This window comes from Caretta caretta, chromosome 4 (assembly GCF_965140235.1).
Source record: "Caretta caretta isolate rCarCar2 chromosome 4, rCarCar1.hap1, whole genome shotgun sequence".
Lineage (NCBI taxonomy): Eukaryota > Metazoa > Chordata > Testudines > Cheloniidae > Caretta > Caretta caretta.
The window spans coordinates 39839362-39857814 of record NC_134209.1 but is presented as its reverse complement, the minus strand read 5'-3'; positions in this window follow the sequence as shown (position 1 = coordinate 39857814).

Genomic DNA, 18453 nt, shown 5'->3' with positions numbered 1-18453 from the left:
ACCCCACTGTCCTGCTGCTAATAGCTTATTTATTTAATAATTATTTATTTATTTAATAATAAATAATTATTATTATTATTTATAATAATAATTATTTATTTATTTAATAATAGCTTATTATTATTATAGCTTGTTTGGACTGAGATTCTTCAAAGGTAAATCTCAAAGACATCATCATGCTATAAAAACTCCACGGACCACCAGTGCCACCACAACTGTTTTTCTGCATATAAAAGCCAGGGCACACATTAGGGGAAGCAAGCAGGGCAATTGCCCAGGGCCCCATGCCACCGGGGGACCCACAAAGCTAAGTTGCTTAGGCTTTGGCTTTAGCTCTGGATGGTGGGGTTCGGGGCCCTGGGCTTCAGCCCCATGTGTTGGAGCTTTGGCTTTCCGCCCTAGGCCCCAGCAAGTCTAATGTCAGCCCTGCTTGGCAGACCCCCTGAACCTGCTCATGGCCCCCCAGGGGCCCCTTGTTGAGAACCACTGACATATGATATAGCTCTTATGTATTTGTTGCTGGACAAATCAACGGTACTATCAGAACTATAGTCAATGGGTTCCTACATCTGAGTTGTACCATTGCATTCAGTCTGTTAAAAGATGGGGGGTTCCAATTCTCCATTACAGTGTTTCTGTTTTTGGTGCAGAAACGGGAGTAGAGAATGGGGCAGGAACACCTTTTAAAGCACCTTCTTGACTGACAGTATGTTTTTGCTTTTATGAAAAATATAAGAAACTGTTGATAAAGATGGGACTATAGAAACACAGAGCTCAGACTAAATGAAGGTATGAACAGGGCTTCTATTTTAAAAAAATGAAAAGAAAATTTTGGTTTAGATTGAAGACCTGTGAGTGCTCTTTTCCAGAAGACCTCTGCTCTTTCTTTTTGGAGGCCTGGTCTACACATAGAAGGGCTTTATATCCATTGGAAGTGAAGACATGAGACATTAAGGAGGAAGATTTTTAAAGGCACATATGAGAGTTGGTCACCTTGCTGACTTTCACAGAAATGTAGGGCTAGAAGAGATCTTGAGAGGTCAACTCTAGTCCCCTGTGCCAAGGCAGGACCAAGTATACCTAGACCATCCCTAACATGGGTTTGTCTTACCTATTCTTCAAAACCTCCACTGATAGGGATTTCATAACCTCCCTCAGAAGCCTGTTCCAGCACTTAACTATCCTTATAGTTAGAAACTTTTTCCTAATATCTAGCCTAAGTCTCCCTTGCTACAAATTAAGTAATTACTTCTTGTCCCACCCTCGGTGGACCTGGAGAATAATTGTTCACCACCCCCTTTATAGCAGCCTTTAACAATATTTGAAGACTTTCATGGTCTCCACTCTCCCTCCATATTTTTTTATCAAGACTACACATGCCTACTTTTTAAAAAAAACCTTTCCTCGTAGGTCAGGTTTTCTATACCTTTTGTCATTTTGTCACTCTTCTCTGGAGTCTTTCCAACTATATCCAGAAATGGATATAGTACTCCAGGCCTCACAAGTGCTGAGTAGAGCAGGACAGTTACCTCCCATGTCTTACATATGACACTTCTGTTAATACTGCCCAGAATATCAGCCTTTTCTGCACCTGCATCACATTGTTGACTCTCATTCTATTGTGATCCACTATAACCCCCAGATCCTTCTCAGCCGTACTACCGCCTAGCCACTTTTCCCCCCATTTTCCAGTTGTGCATTTAATTTTTCCTTCCTAAGTGTAGTACTTTGCACTTGTCTTTAGTGAATTTCATCTTGTTGATTTCAGACCAAGTCTCCAATTTTTCAAGATCGTTTTTGAATTCTAATCCTGTCCATTTGCTGGATCAGGAAGAAAGCCCTGCATCAGTTTAAAATGCAGGCTTTTATCCAAAGTCCTCTCTTTTTCTGTTGGTCTCTAGAGAATCCAGTTTGAACTAGTATTTGCGTATCTCTCCAGTGGCTTCAAAGGCTGATGACAAAGGAAGTACATTAGCATCCCACCTCCCTCCTAGAAAAGATACACATAATGTCACAACACCACATACATAATTGCATTTTTAATACAATGTACCCCCAATGTATTAACCCTAATTCAATAAGGGTTAACTTAATTTCATAAGATTTGTTCAGGATATTGTTAATCTGTCACAGCATCCTCCCAGTTTGACAGCAAACTATTGATAACTTCTCTTTAAGTGGTCTTCCAACCAACTGTGCATCCACCTTATATTAATTTCATCTAGACCACATTTTCCTAGTTTGCTTATGAGAATGTCATGTGTGACTGTGTCAAAAGCCTTACTAAAATGAAGGTATTCTAAGTCTACATCTTCCCTCTCCCCATCCACTAGCCAATATCCCTGTCAAAGAAGGAAATTAGGTTGGTTGGCATTTGTTCTTGACAAATCCATGTGGGCTATTCCTTATAACCCTATTTGTCAGGCTTTGGGTTCTAGTCAGTCATCCCTGGTGGTTGGAGCAAGCCATAGAGTCAGGAGCAGGCCGAGGGCAGCACTTAATCCAGGGAACAGGCAGTGGGTCAGGACAGAGGTAAGAGTCCATAGTCAAGCCAAATCAGGGATCTTAGTTGGAGTCTGGATGCAGGCTGAAAGTCGAAGCTGGGTGGGAGTCAGTCCAAGGGTCAGCAGGCAGATGCAGGGCTGAAGCAAAGTCAGAGTAGGGCTCACACAAGGCTGATGTGGGTTGGAACAAGGCTCGGGCAAGGCTGCAGCAGGAACAGGAACCAGATCAAGGGCAAGCTGGAAACCTAGGGAGTCTATAACACTGCAAGGCATCAGGAAGGTTTCTGGCCAATTACTGCTGTTGCAAAGACTAACTTGCAGCTCTGGTGGGGGTCAGTGAAATACCTGTGCCTGGGGGTCCTCTAATTTAGACCTTGCCCAGGGATAGGTGCTGCAGCATGTCTGAGGGCTGAATAAGGAGACCAGATGTCCCCATTTTATAGGGACAGTCCCAATATTCTGGTCTTTTTGTATATATGTAGGCGCCTATTACCCCCAACTCCTGTCCCAATTTTTCACAGTTTCTATCTGGTCACCCTACGGCTGAGTCAATACAGGCTGTGTTGGAGGGATGCGTCGTGGCAGTTGAGTGAGCAGCCCTGGTCTGGCTGTGGGTATGCCTTGCACTATTATCCTCTAGCTGCTTACAAATTGTTTATTAAATTTGTTCCTATAGCTTTCCAGGTATCAGTTAGGTTGACTGGTTTCATAATTCCATGGCTCCTCTCTGTTTCCCTTTTTAAAGATAGATAATATGTTTGCCCTTTTCCAATCCTCTGGGACGGAGTGGGCAAACCGCGGCCCAGGGGCCGCATCTGGCCCTTCAGATGTTTTAATCCAGCCCTCGAGCTCCTGCCAGGGAACAGGGTCCGGGGCTTGCCCCACTCCAGTGCTTCAGCTGGGGGTTGCCCCACTCTGCGTGTGCTGTGGCTCCACATGGCTCCCAGAAGCAGCAGCATGTCCCCCCTCCGGCTCCTATGAGTAGGGGCAGCCAGGCAGCTCTGCACGCTGCCCTCACCCTAAGCACCACCCCCACAGTTCCCATTGGCCGGGAACCACGGTCAATGGGAGCTGCAGGGGTGGTGCCTGCGGACGGGGCAGTGTGCAGAGTCGCCTGGCTGTGCCTCCATGTAGAAGCCAGAGAGGGGACATGCCGCTGCTTCCAGAAGCTGCTTGAGGTAAGTGCTGCCTGGAGCCTGCACTCCTGACCTCTTCCCACACTCCAACCCCCTGCCCCAGCCCTGATCCCCCTCCCACCCTCTGAACCATAGAATCATAGAATATCAGGGTTGGAAGGGACCTCAGGAGGTCATCTAGTCCAACCCCCTGCTCAAAGCAGGACCAATCCCCAATTAAATCATCCCAGCCAGGGCTTTGTCAAGCCTGACCTTAAAAACTTCTAAGGAAGGAGATTCTACCACCTCCCTAGGTAACGCATTCCAGTGTTTCACCACCCTCCTAGAGAAAAAAGTTTTTCCTAATAACCAACCTAAACCTCCCCCACTGCAACTTGAGACCATTACTCCTTCTCCTGTCCTCTTCTACAACTGAGAATAGTCTAGAACCATCCTCTCTGGAACCACCTCTCAGGTAGTTGAAAGCAGCTATCAAATCCCCCCTCATTCTTCTCTTCTGCAGACTAAACAATCCCAGTTCCCTCAGCCTCTCCTCATAACTCATGTGTTCCAGACCCCTAATCATTTTTGTTGCCCTTCGCTGGACTCTCTCCAATTTATCCACATCCTTCTTGTCGTGTGGGGCCCAAAACTGGACACAGTACTCCAGATGAGGCCTCACCAATATCAAATAGAGGGGGACGATCATGTCCCTCGATCTGCTCGCTATGCCCCTACTTATACATCCCAAAATGCCATTGGCCTTCTTGGCAACAAGGGCACACTGCTGACTCATATCCAGCTTCTCGTCCACTGTCACCCCTAGGTCCTTTTCCGCAGAACTGCTGCCTAGCCATTCGGTCCCTAGTCTGTAGCTGTGCATTGGGTTCTTCCGTCCTAAGTGCAGGACCCTGCACTTATCCTTATTGAACCTCATCAGATTTCTTTTGGCCCAATCCTCCAATTTGTCTAGGTCCCTCTGTATCCTATCCCTGCCCTCCAGCGTATCTACCACTCCTCCCAGTTTAGTATCATCCGCAAATTTGCTGAGAGTGCAATCCACACCATCCTCCAGATCATTTATGAAGATATTGAACAAAACCAGCCCCAGGACCGACCCCTGGGGAACTCCACTTGACACCGGCTGCCAACTAGACATGGAGCCATTGATCACTACCCGTTGAGCCCGACAATCTAGCCAACTTTCTACCCACTTTATAGTGCATTCATCCAGCCCATACTTCTTTAACTTGCTGACAAGAATACCAAGAAAACCCCTTGGTCCCAGCCCAGAGCACCCTCTGCACCCCCAACCTCTAATACCTAAAACCTAATAATTTCAATAGTCCTCAGTGAGAACAAATACAATCTATATGTCTGACGGAATTTCATTTTGGAATAACAGTTTATAAACATTTGTCAGACAGCATCATGTGCCTGCCCATTGGGATCTCTTCTTGTAATTTTAAATCATAAATATGTTGGGTTTGATTTTTCACTCCTTACATAGATACTTACCACAGTGAAAAGTGGGTGTAAAACACTACCCTCTCAAATGGTAGCATTGCACCCCAGTTTTACACAGGTGTAACTGACTATACAAGATTCGTGGGAGTGGAGAATCAGGCCCATTTTGTCTACAAAGATAAGTCTTCAAACAATAAAGATATCTTAAGGGATAACAAATTGACTGAAATTTATAATAATTTCAAATAGTTGAATTTTGCTCAATATTTATATATAGTGGCTTTGAGACAATTGCCTGAGCTCTATTATAAAGAATCTGTTCAATCAGTTTCAAAACTACTCTCAAAAGACTCATCTTTCTCATTCTTTAATTTTGGAAGCTGAAAGGTTTCCCTCCACCACATAACAATTTTAAAAAAACCAAACAACAGTTTGTATTAATCTAAGTTTATCAGAAGAGAACAGAGGCAAACAACCAAGAGCAGAAACACTTTTTTACATTTATCATCTGTAATTTTAGATATACAGAAAGACAATAAACATACATTAAGAGATTAAAAGATAACACCACTCAATCTAGGGAGAAGGGATTTCATGTCTTGGTTCTCTAGCACCACTTTTAGTTGGGATGTAGGGAGTGTTTAATGAGGAAAAACCTGGAATCCAGCAGCCATTTCTTTTAAATTAACAATGTGTGGAAATGCAATGCTATGTATATACTTATGTCATGAATATCTAGAGCATCACACACTGAAATACAAAGTAAACTAGTTCAGTTGGATAAAGCTATATGCCATTAGTCTGTTTCATACAAATACCTCCAGCCATCAATCCTTGAGTCTCTTTATGTCATGCACATTTCCTTAACGTACTTATTTGGATGTTCAGTCATTAGACCACACATGCACTTCAAATTCTCACACTCTAGATCTGTACACTGCAGAAGGTACTGCTCACTCCACAGCATACAAAATTTGAAACTGCTGTGATCTAGCAGAAGGACTAGCAGGCAATACACTTTCCAATGCTATTAAAATTAATGAGTGGATGAGATTTTTATGATGACGTGGGACAGTCCCGGACTATATGAAATTTGAATAGCATGTGTGTTGTTTTGAATTATGTACAATTGCAGAATCAAATTACGCCTTTTTTTTTGCATGTTCTCCTTAAAAACAACAGCAAAACGCCACCAGCAGCAAAAGGCAAAAAAATTATATAGAAAAACTTGTTAGTGGAAAATTATAGTATTTCATATATGCAAAAATTAGAAAACTCTAAATCATGCTGTCCACAGCAATTATAAGTTAAACACATTATGCCCATAATGGCAGAAAGCGTATCACTACCTGCTGTAATACAAATGCTGTATACTCAATAACCAAGTTCTGGTTGCTATAGGAATAATGAATGTAATGTCCTTCATTCTGTGAGACCAAAATGTCAACCATAGCATGGTAATACATTGTTTTGACATATAATTTTAACCAGACCTTTGCACACAATTTAGGTTTTGCCTGCATGGTTCTTAAATCCAAAAATGGTGCAATATTTTTACCAATTAAAATGAAATTGGCCCTGAAGATTTGCCAGTCTCTTTGACAGCACATCTATATTTATTTATCCTGAATGTTTCTCCAAGACACTCAGTGACTATTCTCTATTATGACGCAGCTGGATGCAAATTACAGGTTTTATATACATTTAAACAGAAAGTGATGCTCACCTTCACTATAGCAGAGCTGGCACTCCCCTTTAATACAGTCCTACATTTGCTTTGTTGCCTAACCTGATATATGGGGGAAACACCGGTGAAATGGTAAAGAGCCTGATACTACTACCGCTGAAATCTGTGGCAAAACTTCCATTGACTTCAATAAGAACAAAAGCCAACATTAGATCTCTAAAATGGGATTATTAATCGCTTTTCGGCAGCAGCTGTGCTTCCTGTCAGCCCCCTACAAAGGGGAGAGCTCCTTCCAGCTTTCTAATAACACTGCTTCATAGGACTGAGTTTTTGACTGCTAGCAGCAATCTATCTTCCTAAGGCCACTGAAGGACTACTATTTGCCTCAGTCACTTGAGTTAAATTCATGTAACCTAAAGTAGAGGAGAACATCAGTCCATTTGAAAAGAAGAAATAATACTGGAACAGTGACACTGATCAGTTGTTAATACCTTTCTGATTAGCTGTGATTAACAAAAAAAAAATGTCATGCCATGTTTTAAACTGCTCCAGTATTTTCTCTTTAGATGATGTACATCTAACATTCACAGAGCACTATTTGCTTCTGTATATACGGCCACTGACTTAGACATGTAAAAGGAAAACATAGACAAGAATTATATAATCAGAGAAGAATTTGAGTCACAGGAAAAATCATCCCCTCAAAATGACAGAGAAACACATATTGATGCACCAGGCAACATTTTTGAAAAGATGCTACTGGTAAAAGTCACCGCCATGCACATAATTGGGCATGGAACTTATATGTGCCTGTTAAAGTTTTCATTGGGTGACCCTTAATGAAGGCCAGAAGAAAGAAGTCTTACCTGTTTCTGGACAGAGAGAAGAAAGTGAAAAGCTAGGTTTCTGTATACAGCATTCACATTGATTTTGGAAGGTTAGAAAGTGGTAAATAAAAAGAGAGCCTGCATTTCTAAAGCAGCTTTCACCCCAAAGTGCTTTACCAACAGATAGATCAATATCTGTGTACACAGACATGTACTATAAAGGGATTACTTTGCCCAACTCTGAAATACAGCCTCCTCTGGAGTGAAACACAGCAACTGTTTTAACAGAGCACAATACCACGGCACAACAGTTTAAAGTAAGACATTAAGAATATTTTTTCGGTTGAAACTACAGAATAATATAGCTATGCAGAATATAATTAACATAGTAGCTAGCCAGGACTTTAGGGTTAAAACCCCCACTCTTACAATGTGTGTCATGGATTCTATAATGAGAACCGATTGTCAAGACCTTAGTTTTACATTATTCAAAATGTAAAGAGTAAAATTTTCCAAGGCACATAAATGACATTGGAACCTAAGTTCCATTTTCAAAAGTGTCTTAAGATATGTCCACACTGGAGATGGATGTGTAATTTCCAGCTCATGTAGACATACCCATGCTAGCTCTGATCAAGCTAATGCACTAAAAATAGAAGTGTAGCTATGGCAGCTTGAGCAGCTGGGAGGACCAGCCACCCTATTTGAACCCTAGATACATACCCTGAGCAGCTAGTTCATCCTTCTAGCCCGCAATTCTATGTATGTCTATCCAAACTGGAAATTATACCTCCAGATCCACTGTAGATATACCCTTATGCATTTAAACCCAGATCCACGCTTTCTGGAATGGCTGATGACTGTGAGTGCCAACCTCAGGGCATGCTGTCAAGAAGCAGGGCAAAAACTGCAAATTGGGTGTATGTTCTATAATTAGATTTCACCAACCCAGTAAAAAGTGTGAACTCCTAAAGCACTATAACAGTCTTACGGAGTCCCCTTGGCATTCCAGTCTATCCTGCCACCCAGGCAAGCTGGATTTTGTGAGAGATGGTCACTTTACACCAAGGATCACAACAATATTCAGGTTACTCCCATTCCCAAAGGACCAATCACTTAGCCTAGGTCAGCTGAAATCAGATCTCAACCCAAAGACAAGACTTGTAGCCAATCCTGTAGCAAACTAACTAAAGGTTTATTAACTAGGAAAAAGAAATTTGGGTTATTTACAAGGTTAAAGCAGGTAAATATACACAGACAAATTAGGTACAGTCTTAGGTTCTAAAAGATGACAGTAGCTGCTATAATATACATGCTTTATAAGTCCCCATAGGGACTTAAATAGCTGGGGACTCCTCGCTTACGCTTAGAAATCCTTAACCCTCAGAATTCAAGCAGCAGAGGAATAAAGTTTCTTCCGGTCAAGCATTTTTATTCCCTTTCTCCAGAGTGAAAACTGATAGAACAAATGTTGGTGCCTGACTCCTCTTCATGTGAGTAGTGAGGGCAATCAACCAAATTTTTGTCCTTTGATGTTACACAATGGCTCCCTTGGTTGCAGTGGACCCTCTTGTCTGCAGACCCAGCACTTTACCCTAATTAATGCTTCTTTCCCGTTTGTTGAGTTACACAATTATAGAGGTTTACAATGGAAACATTTATCATTCTGTGATACGGGGTACAGATAAGTAAGACTAAGGGCAAGTCTACACTTAAAAAAAAAGTATACCTAAGTTCCATTGGGATACAGCCACTGCAGTAATTAAATTGTGTTTTCATGTCTACACTATGCTTCTTGTGTGGGCAGTGTGCATCCTCACTAGCAGCGCTTGCATCGATGCAGAGAGCAGTCTACCATGGGTAGCTATGCCACTATCTAGTGCAGGGTGTTTTGGGTAGGTTTTGCAATGCCTCATGGGGCCAAAATGAGTCATGCAGGGGTGACTGGGAGCATGATTTCAGTGTCCCATAATCCAGAGTTCTCCATCCCATAATTTCATCAGCATCCCATAATGTTTTGCACCTCTTCTCAAAATTCCTGTGAGCCCACACGTCCCTCCTCACTCTCCGCCATCTGTGTCAGAAGCATGGCTCGTACACAGCTCTGCATTATTGTGATGAACATTGAGAGCACGGGGCACCTGATCCTGTAGTGTTTTCAGAGCTGCCAGAGGAGCTGTGGGGAACATGCCAGGTCCTTGGAGGCTAGGTTGCTGTAGGACATAGAAACAATTCAAAGTTGTTGGCAACATTCATGGAGCAGCTGCAGATGGTGAAGCACCAGTTCTGGGCCTGAGAAATTAGTACTGACTGGTGGGATTGCATTGTCATGCGGGTTTGGGATGACAAGCAGTGGGCTAGGTCCTGAACTTTCAGATACACAAGGCCACATTCTTGGATCTGTGTGCAGAGCTTGCTCCAGCCCTTCAGTGCAGTAAGACCAAAATGAGAGCTGCACTAACAGTGGAGAAGCGGGTGGTGATAGCTCCATGGAAACTTGCAACACCAGATTGCTACCTGTCAGTCGGGAATCAATTGGGAGTTGGGAAATCCACCGTGGGGGCTGTTGTGATGCAAGTGTGCGGGACCATTAGTCACATCCTGCTACAAAGGACTGTGACTCTGGGTAGTGTGCAGGAGATACTGGATGGTTTTGCAGCAATGGGATTCCCTAACTGTGGTGCAGCGAGAGATGGCATGTATATCCATATTTTGGCATCAGACCGCCTTGTCACAGAGTATATCAACAGAAAGGGCTACTTTTTATGGTAATATAAGCACTGGTGGATTACCGGGAATGCTTTACTGACATCAACGTGGGCTGGTATGGGAAGGTGTATGACACATGCATCTTTAAGAATACAGGACTGTTCAGAAAGCTGCAAGGGACTTTCTTTCCAGACTGGCGGATTACTATTGGGGATGCTGAAATGCCAATAGTGATACTGGGAGACTGTAGGGAGCCAGGGTGGCTCCCCTCCGAACCAGAGGGTAAAGAGCCACCCTCTGAGCCTGAGTGGGCGGGGCCAGGCCAAGCTTCCGCCAATCCCCGGAGGGGGAAGGGTAGGACAGGAAGTACAAAGGGCGGGGCCCTCTGCCCAGTGAGGAGAGCACCAGGGAGGGAGACAGACACAGGCTGCTGGCTGCCCCCTCGTGATCCTGCTGCTGACCCAGGCGAAGCCCTGGGAAGGCCTGTGGCAACCAGGGCTGCCGGCCACTGAGTACCCAGAGGACCTGGAGGGGCCTGACTGCAGCCCAGGCCAGCGTGAGTCCGATACCGAGGGGGAGCAGGGGTGGCCCGCAGCAGAATACCCGGAGGAACCGAAGCTGCCCGCAGCAGATTAGCCGGAGGAGATGGAGGATCCGGAGCTGCCCGCAGCGGAATACCCAGAGGAGATGGAGGGACCGGAGCGACCTGCCTGAGAGAGACCGCGTAGGAAGTAGCCCAGGGGCCCAACTACACCGTGGGGTGGGTGTGTTTGGTCAGCGGGTGCGGATTGCCCTGCTGACCCAGTGGCGGGACCTTCACCTCCCGCCACTGTCAGGGCCCTGGGCTGGAACGCAGTGGAGTTGGGTGGGCCTGCGTTCCCCTACCCCGGCGCTCCCCGGCCGGAGGGGCGCGCTACTGACCCTTGCTGGTGCTCCCCTACCTGAGGGGAGCGCTACTGACCCTTGCTGACACACCTTCCCGCTAATTCCCCAATGCCCGGGAGGTGGGGCCGAGGCCTGCCACGGAGACCATTGCTCTCCATCGCCCCTAGGGGCTCGGAGGACCGACCGACGCCTGTCACAGAGACCCAGCCTACCCCTTACTCACATGGCTCATGAAGCCATATACCAGTGACTTTGACAGCACCAAGGAGCACTTCAACTACAAGCTCAGCAGATGCAGAATGACCATTGAATGTGCCTTTGGTCATTTGAAAGGTCACTGGCTCTGTCCGCTCATGAGTTTGGACCTCAGGGAAAAAAAATCCCAATAGTTACAGATACCTGCTGTGTCCTGCGTGTCCAAAGTGGGGGAAAGTTTACCAAGTCTGTAAGAAGAGCTCAACGCGGAGCCCATTTGGCTCAGAGAGCTGTGAAAGACCACTTCAATAGTGAGCTATAGTAATATATGTTGCTGTAGTGTGCTCTACCTCATAGGCGCTGACTCCGTGTGTGCTCCAGGGCTGGAGCACCCATGGGGAAAAATTAGTGAGTGCTCTGCACTCAGCGGCAGCCAAGCTCCCCCCTCCTCGCCTCCTTCTCCCCACTCTCACCCCACTCCAAGCGCGAGAAAGAGGCAGGGCAGGGGCAGGGCCGCGTCAAGCACCCACCAGGCAGAGGGGAAGTCGGCGCCTATGTTCTACCCGGCATTGCTCTAAGTGTAGACACTTATCTAGTTAAAAGAAAAGGAGGACTTGTGGCACCTTAGAGACTAACCAATTTATTTGCTCATAAGCTTTCGTGAGCTACAGCTCACTTCATCGGATGCATTCCCGGGACGCCCTGCCCTATCCAACCTCCCCTGCTCCTTGTCCCCTGACTACCCCAACCCCTGTCCACACCCCCACCCCCTCACAGACTCCCTGAGACTCCCACACCTATCCAACCCCCCTGTTCCCTGTCCCCCCAGAACTTCCACCCCATTCAACCACCCCCTGCTCTCTGTCCCCTGACTGCCCCCCGGGACCTTCCGCCCCTTATCCAATCCCCCCACTCCCCGCCCCCTTACCACGCTGCTCAGAGCAGCATGTCTGGCAGCCGCACTGCCCGGCCGGAGCCAGCCACACCGCCACGCTGCCCAGCAGGAGCTCACAGCCCTGCTGCCCAGAGCACTGGCGGTGTGGCGAGCTGAGGCTCTGGGGGAGTGGGAGGGGCCGGGGGCTAGCCTCCCCGGCCGGGAGCTCAAGAGCCAGGCAGGACAGTCCCGCGGGCCATAGTTTGCCCACCTCTGTACTAGGGCATTCATATATATATATATATATATATATATATATACGTAGTACTGCTCTTCTCTCCTAAGTGACATGTGACTTTCACCGATGGTGACGGTAATGGATCAACTAAAATCCTTAGTGAACCCCTTTAAAGAGTTATCACCAAAGCTTGTTCTAGGGATATTCCAAAACTGCAGTTGCCCATGGCACTTTTTTGCCTATGTCACCTTTAGCCGCTAAGGAGATGGGGTTGTTTTCCCTCACCCCCTCCACTTGCTTGTTTCACCCACTTACTGTGGCCCAAATCCTGCAAAAAATTAGGCAAATATAACTTTACTCACACAAGTAGTCCTATTGACATTAATAAGACTACTCACATGAATAAAGTTAGGCACATGCTTAAATGTTTGCAAGGTCAGGGCCTTGGATCATAAAATCACGGGAGCAAGGATCATTTCTTCCATATGTTTTACGGTACCTAGAACAATGGCCTCTGTCTACGTGGGATTTCTGGATACTACTTTAGTATTAATAATATATATAAAAGAATGAAAAGGCTATAATTAATTTACAGTACTTTCATTATATGCTATGTCACATGGTCCCTATTCACTAAATGATTTCAATGCATGCTTAAAGTCAAGCACATGATTATGTCCCATTGACTTTAGTGGGATTTAAAAACATGTTAAGTTCTCTGTTGAAATGGGCTCATAATCGGTAAAAGTCTGATCCTGCACCTATGGAAGTCTAAACAAAGTTCTTCTTGACTTCCACGGTACAGGATCAAACACTAAACAGTCCAAAACATAAGCACATAAGTCATATGTATCTTACCATCTTTAAGTAAATTTTTCATATTTTATAGTTGTAGGAGGGGAGAAGAGCATGGCTAAAAAGAATGTTGTATATCTTGTCTGGACCCTTTTAGACCATTATCATAACTGACTCTGACTCAGATTATGTAATGAGGAATTAGCTCATTTTTGCATTATAGTGACATTTACTTGGTACAGAAGAAATTATTTCTGTGACACGAACTCTGCATACAGTTAGCACTGTATCACACAACACACTAGAGGGCTTCAAAGGCATATTTCACTTATTATTTTCCTATAATAAAAATGATTTTGATTATTAGATTTGCAGAACTAAACAGGCTCTTCCTCTCTATTTTGACAGCATTAGTCTTTTTCCGCTCTGCAGGGAAAGTCTAAAGCTAAGATGCAATTGCTCACACTAACGCAAGGGTCAGCAACTTTTCAGAAGTGGTGTGCCAAGTCTTCATTTATTCACTCTAATTTAAGGTTTTACGTGCCAGTAATACATTTTAACGTTTTTAGAAGGTCTCTTTCTATAAGTCTATACTATATAACTAAACTATTGTTGTATGTAAAGTAAGTAAGGTTTTTAAAATGTTTAAGAAGCTTCATTTAAAATTAAATTAAAATGCAGAGCCCCCCGGACCAGTGGCCAGGACCCGGGCAGTGTGAGTGCCACTGAAAATCAGCTCGTGTGCCGCCTTCGGAACCCATGCCATAGGTTGCCTACCCCTGCACTAAGGCATAATAATAACAGCATGTTGGACTGATATAAACAAGTCATTTTCATTGGTACACCCCCAATCTGGTATAATGAAGATCAGTTTTTAATTCAGGATCATATAAAGTTTTGACAGCCAGCTGATTCTCAGAAAACAATCTTTTCTTCCTCCAAAAAGAACACACTCAGTTGGTGTCTGATAGCAAGAGTATGATAAAGCACCAGTGAAGGATGATTGAATCTGTTTGGAAGATTAAACTGCATTTTCTGCTGTACCTGCTGAGAACAATGAGGGAAAATTAACGTCACACATTCCTTATTAAATCAAAGTCAAGCAGTTGATGATTTATTCTTGTGATGTCTTCATCAGAAAGATAAAATATATTTGTATCATCAATGTTCAAGACACAAAATGTTTTAACACGATCATTGGCATTATGGCTCATGATTGAAAGGCGATATACGGTGCTTGAAGATCTCACCAGAAAACCAAACAAATAAGTGAGAACTCTGTTCCTTGGGCAGCTAAACAGAGACAGGCATTCCAGTTAGCTATGTATCACAGAGTTTTCATACTATCAAATATATTAACATTTTCACACATCCAAAAGTGAAAAATATGTGAAGTGCCTATACGTGGCAGATATTAGTGTGGACCAATGATACACAAATAATAAACAGCCCAATTTTCAACCATGGACAACCAAAAAGAACACCAAAACTGCACATCTAGATGCTCATAACAGCTCCTACAATCATAAGTTCCCCTTCTTACTCAACTAAGTGCCCATTTCAGCACGAAAAGGGACAACTTGGGTGTCTAACTACTTGTCCATGTTTAAAATTGGGCGCACAGTTTTAGAGTTACAGTAGCATTTCTAGACTACAGGCCTTGTCTACGATAGGTTTCTTTGCACTACTATAAATCCCTACTGTTGACACTCTCCACTGGAGTAAAAAGTAACTTGCACCAGTATATCGTACTCCAGTTTGAGTTACACTAATGTAAATGTGGAGAGAATCAGGCCTAATGGCATTACGTCCTAATTTAAGTCAGTGTGACTGAGAACAGAATTTGGCAGATAAGTGGCAGTGATTCCAATGTGAAAAATTGTACCTGTACTTATGTATTTATCATGGAACTTTGAACATTTCATCTGCTTTCTGTCCATTAATCCATATCCAGCTGTACTATTTCTAACGTACCAAATCTCTCAACACCTTCATACCGCTATCTTTGTAAAAAGCAATAAATGAATGAATAAAGAAAATCACCTTGTCAGAAAAAATAACCTTTTCCTTCAAAATGTTGAATTCCTCCATCACTAATGTGTAAGTCCCTTTGTTTTCAGTTTAAACTGATTTTTACAGAAAAAACTGGGTTTTACAAAAAGTATTATTCAGTTGTTTCCGATTTTCACCCTAATTTTGTCTCATTCAAATATATTAAAAAGTACTTGTTTCATTAGGAAAATACAATACATTGCATGAGATTTATGTATTATGATAATATATTAGTCTGCATGTATATGCAAAGCTGTCTGTTGAAATAAGGCTATATGTATCAGTCTAGAAGATATACACAACAAACAGGCACACACAATCTCTGAAGTGCATGCACATCTGAATGCACTGATGAATCTCACACCCACCACATACACATTTCAAGCTGTTAGCAGATAACGCTTTAAAGATTTGACATACTAAAATGGGAAGAAAATAAAAATCTGTATCAGAATGTTTCAGAACACAAGGAAGTATTTGCAAGTTAAAAAAAACAGGAGAAAAGGATGAAGTTGATTGTATGTGCTGCAAATGGTGTGGCCCAATTATTAAATGTAAATATTTATAGGCTAATAGTTCATAGAATCATAGATTATCAGGGTTGGAAAGAACCTAAGGAGGTCATCTAGTCCAACCCCCTGCTCAAAGCAGTACCAATCCCCAACTAAATCATCCCAGCCAGGGCTCTGTCAAGCCTGACCTTAAAAACCTCTAAGGAAAGAGATTCCACCACCTCCCTACGTAACGCATTCCAGTGTTTCACCACCCTCCTAGAGAAAAAAGTTTTTCCTAATAACCAACCTAAATCTCCCCCACTGCAACTTGAGACCATTACTCCTTGTTCGGTCATCTGCTGCCACTGAGAACAGTCTAGATCCATCCTCTTTGGAATCCCCTTTCAGGTAGTTGAAAGCAGCTATCAAATCCCCCCTCATTCTTCTTTTCTGCAGACTAAACAATCCCAGTTCCCTCAGCCTCTCCTCATAAGTCATGTGCTCCAGCCCCCTAATTATTTTTGTTGCCCTCCGCTGGACTCCCTCCAATTTATCCACATCCTTCTTGTAGTGTGGGGCCCAAAGCTGGACACAGTACTCCAGATGAGGCCTCACCAATGCCAAATAGAGGGGAATGATCACGTCCTTCAATCTGCTGGCAATTCTACTTATACAGCCCAAAATGCCATTGGCCTTCTTGGCAACAAGGGCACACTGTTGACTCATATCCAGCTTCTCGTCTACTGTAACCCCTAGGTCCTTTTCTGCAGAACTGCTGCCTAGCCACTCGGTCCCTAGTCTGTAGCAGTACATGGGATTCTTCTGTCCTAAGTGCAGGACTCTGCACTTGTCCTTGTCGAACCTCATCAGATTTCTTTTGGCCCAATCCTCTAATTTGTCTAGGTCCCTCTGTATCCTATCCCTACCCTTCAGCGTATCTACCACTCCTCCCAGTTTAGTGTCATCTGCAAACTTACTGAGGATGCAGTCCATGCCATCCTCCAGATCATTAATGAAGATATTGAACAAAACCAGATCCGTTCTAAGTCTCAACAGTTTACTGTTTATTCAAATGAAAAGTTCTATTTGGCGATTATTGATATATTGTTTAATTAAACTCAGAGATGGCATTGTGTTTTGAGTTCTGTTTTAGTTTTGCAGCAAACCACATTGAATTCCATTCATCAAAACATTAATCTACTGAATACTTTTTCCCCATCCTTCCATCCACCAAAATAAACCTCAATATTTACCGAGAAAGAATAATAGTTTTTCTACCGATTTTCACCCATTTTTGTTGTAGAAATAAACACCGATAAATTCCTGGGGAAAATTAAATAAAATAAAAACTAAAAATGAAGGGCCCTACTAATGTGCTATCCTGGATCAGTAACAAGTATAAGATCAGATAAATCAAAATTCCTTCAGGGCTAAATTATTGGAGTAGATCCCCTTAATAAAACATAACATTTTGTAATCTCCTACTAATCAGTTAATATTCACAAATATTACTAATCAGTTAATAGCCCACGAAAGCTTATTCCCTAATAAATTTGTTAGTCTCTAAGGTGCCACAAGTACTCCTGTTATTTTTGCGGATACAGACTAACACGGCTGCTACTCTGAAACCAGTAAATATTGTTATTTATTATAATTATTTTAATTCCAGTAGTGCCCAGAGCCTCCATCCCAGATCAGGGCCTCATTATGCTAGACACTGTACCAAGATGGTCCCTGCCCCCAAAGAGTTTACTTTTGGATATATGTTTCCAAATGTTTTGAAGGCCGTGTTGACTTTGGATGGATGGGGTAAGAACAAGTGATGGAAGGTTACTTGATCGTGGGAAACTAGCTGGATCTCTTAACTATTTATTTCCAAACGTTGCAACACTCGGGCTTTTTAAAAAGGTGTATGTTTTTAAAAAGGAAAGTGTCATATTCCTTTTTGGGTATAAGCTGGACTCAACAGAAAAAAAATGGTGGGTTAATGGGGAGGCAGATCTCTCTTTTTCGTATTACAAATTTCCCGGGGATTTATTTTAAGTGAACATCCAAATTTTAAATTGAGTTAGTATATAAGGTTTGTAGGAGGAGAGCTCTGCTCTGCCAGATCTTACAAGGCGCTCCCAAGGAAGGCTCTCCTCCTACAGATGATAACATCTGTATCTGGTATGTGTAGTGGGAATTTTTACCTGATTGGGTTATGAGGGTAGTAGTGGATAATGAAAGGCAAAGGAAAAGGACACCGGTTCGTATATAGTATAGTAAAGTGCTCCTAGTGTGGACACAGTAATACTGGCAAAACTGTGCTTTTGCTTGTATAACTTATTTCCCTCCCACCCCCATCAGCAAAATAAGCTACACCCAGCAAACATGCAGTTTTGCCAGTATAACTACATCTACACTAGGTGAGAGAGGCAGGGATCAACCCTTTTCATGCCCCTGACCAACATAGCTATGCCTGCAAAAGTTTGTAATGTAGCCCTGGTCTGCCTCTTCAACAACCTGGGGGCATTTGCTTGAAACACCCTCCCTGCCACCCCTTTGAGAAATGTAGATTCTTCCTGTCTTTTGTACGTACACTGATGAGCAGTGAAATAGTTAACAATGT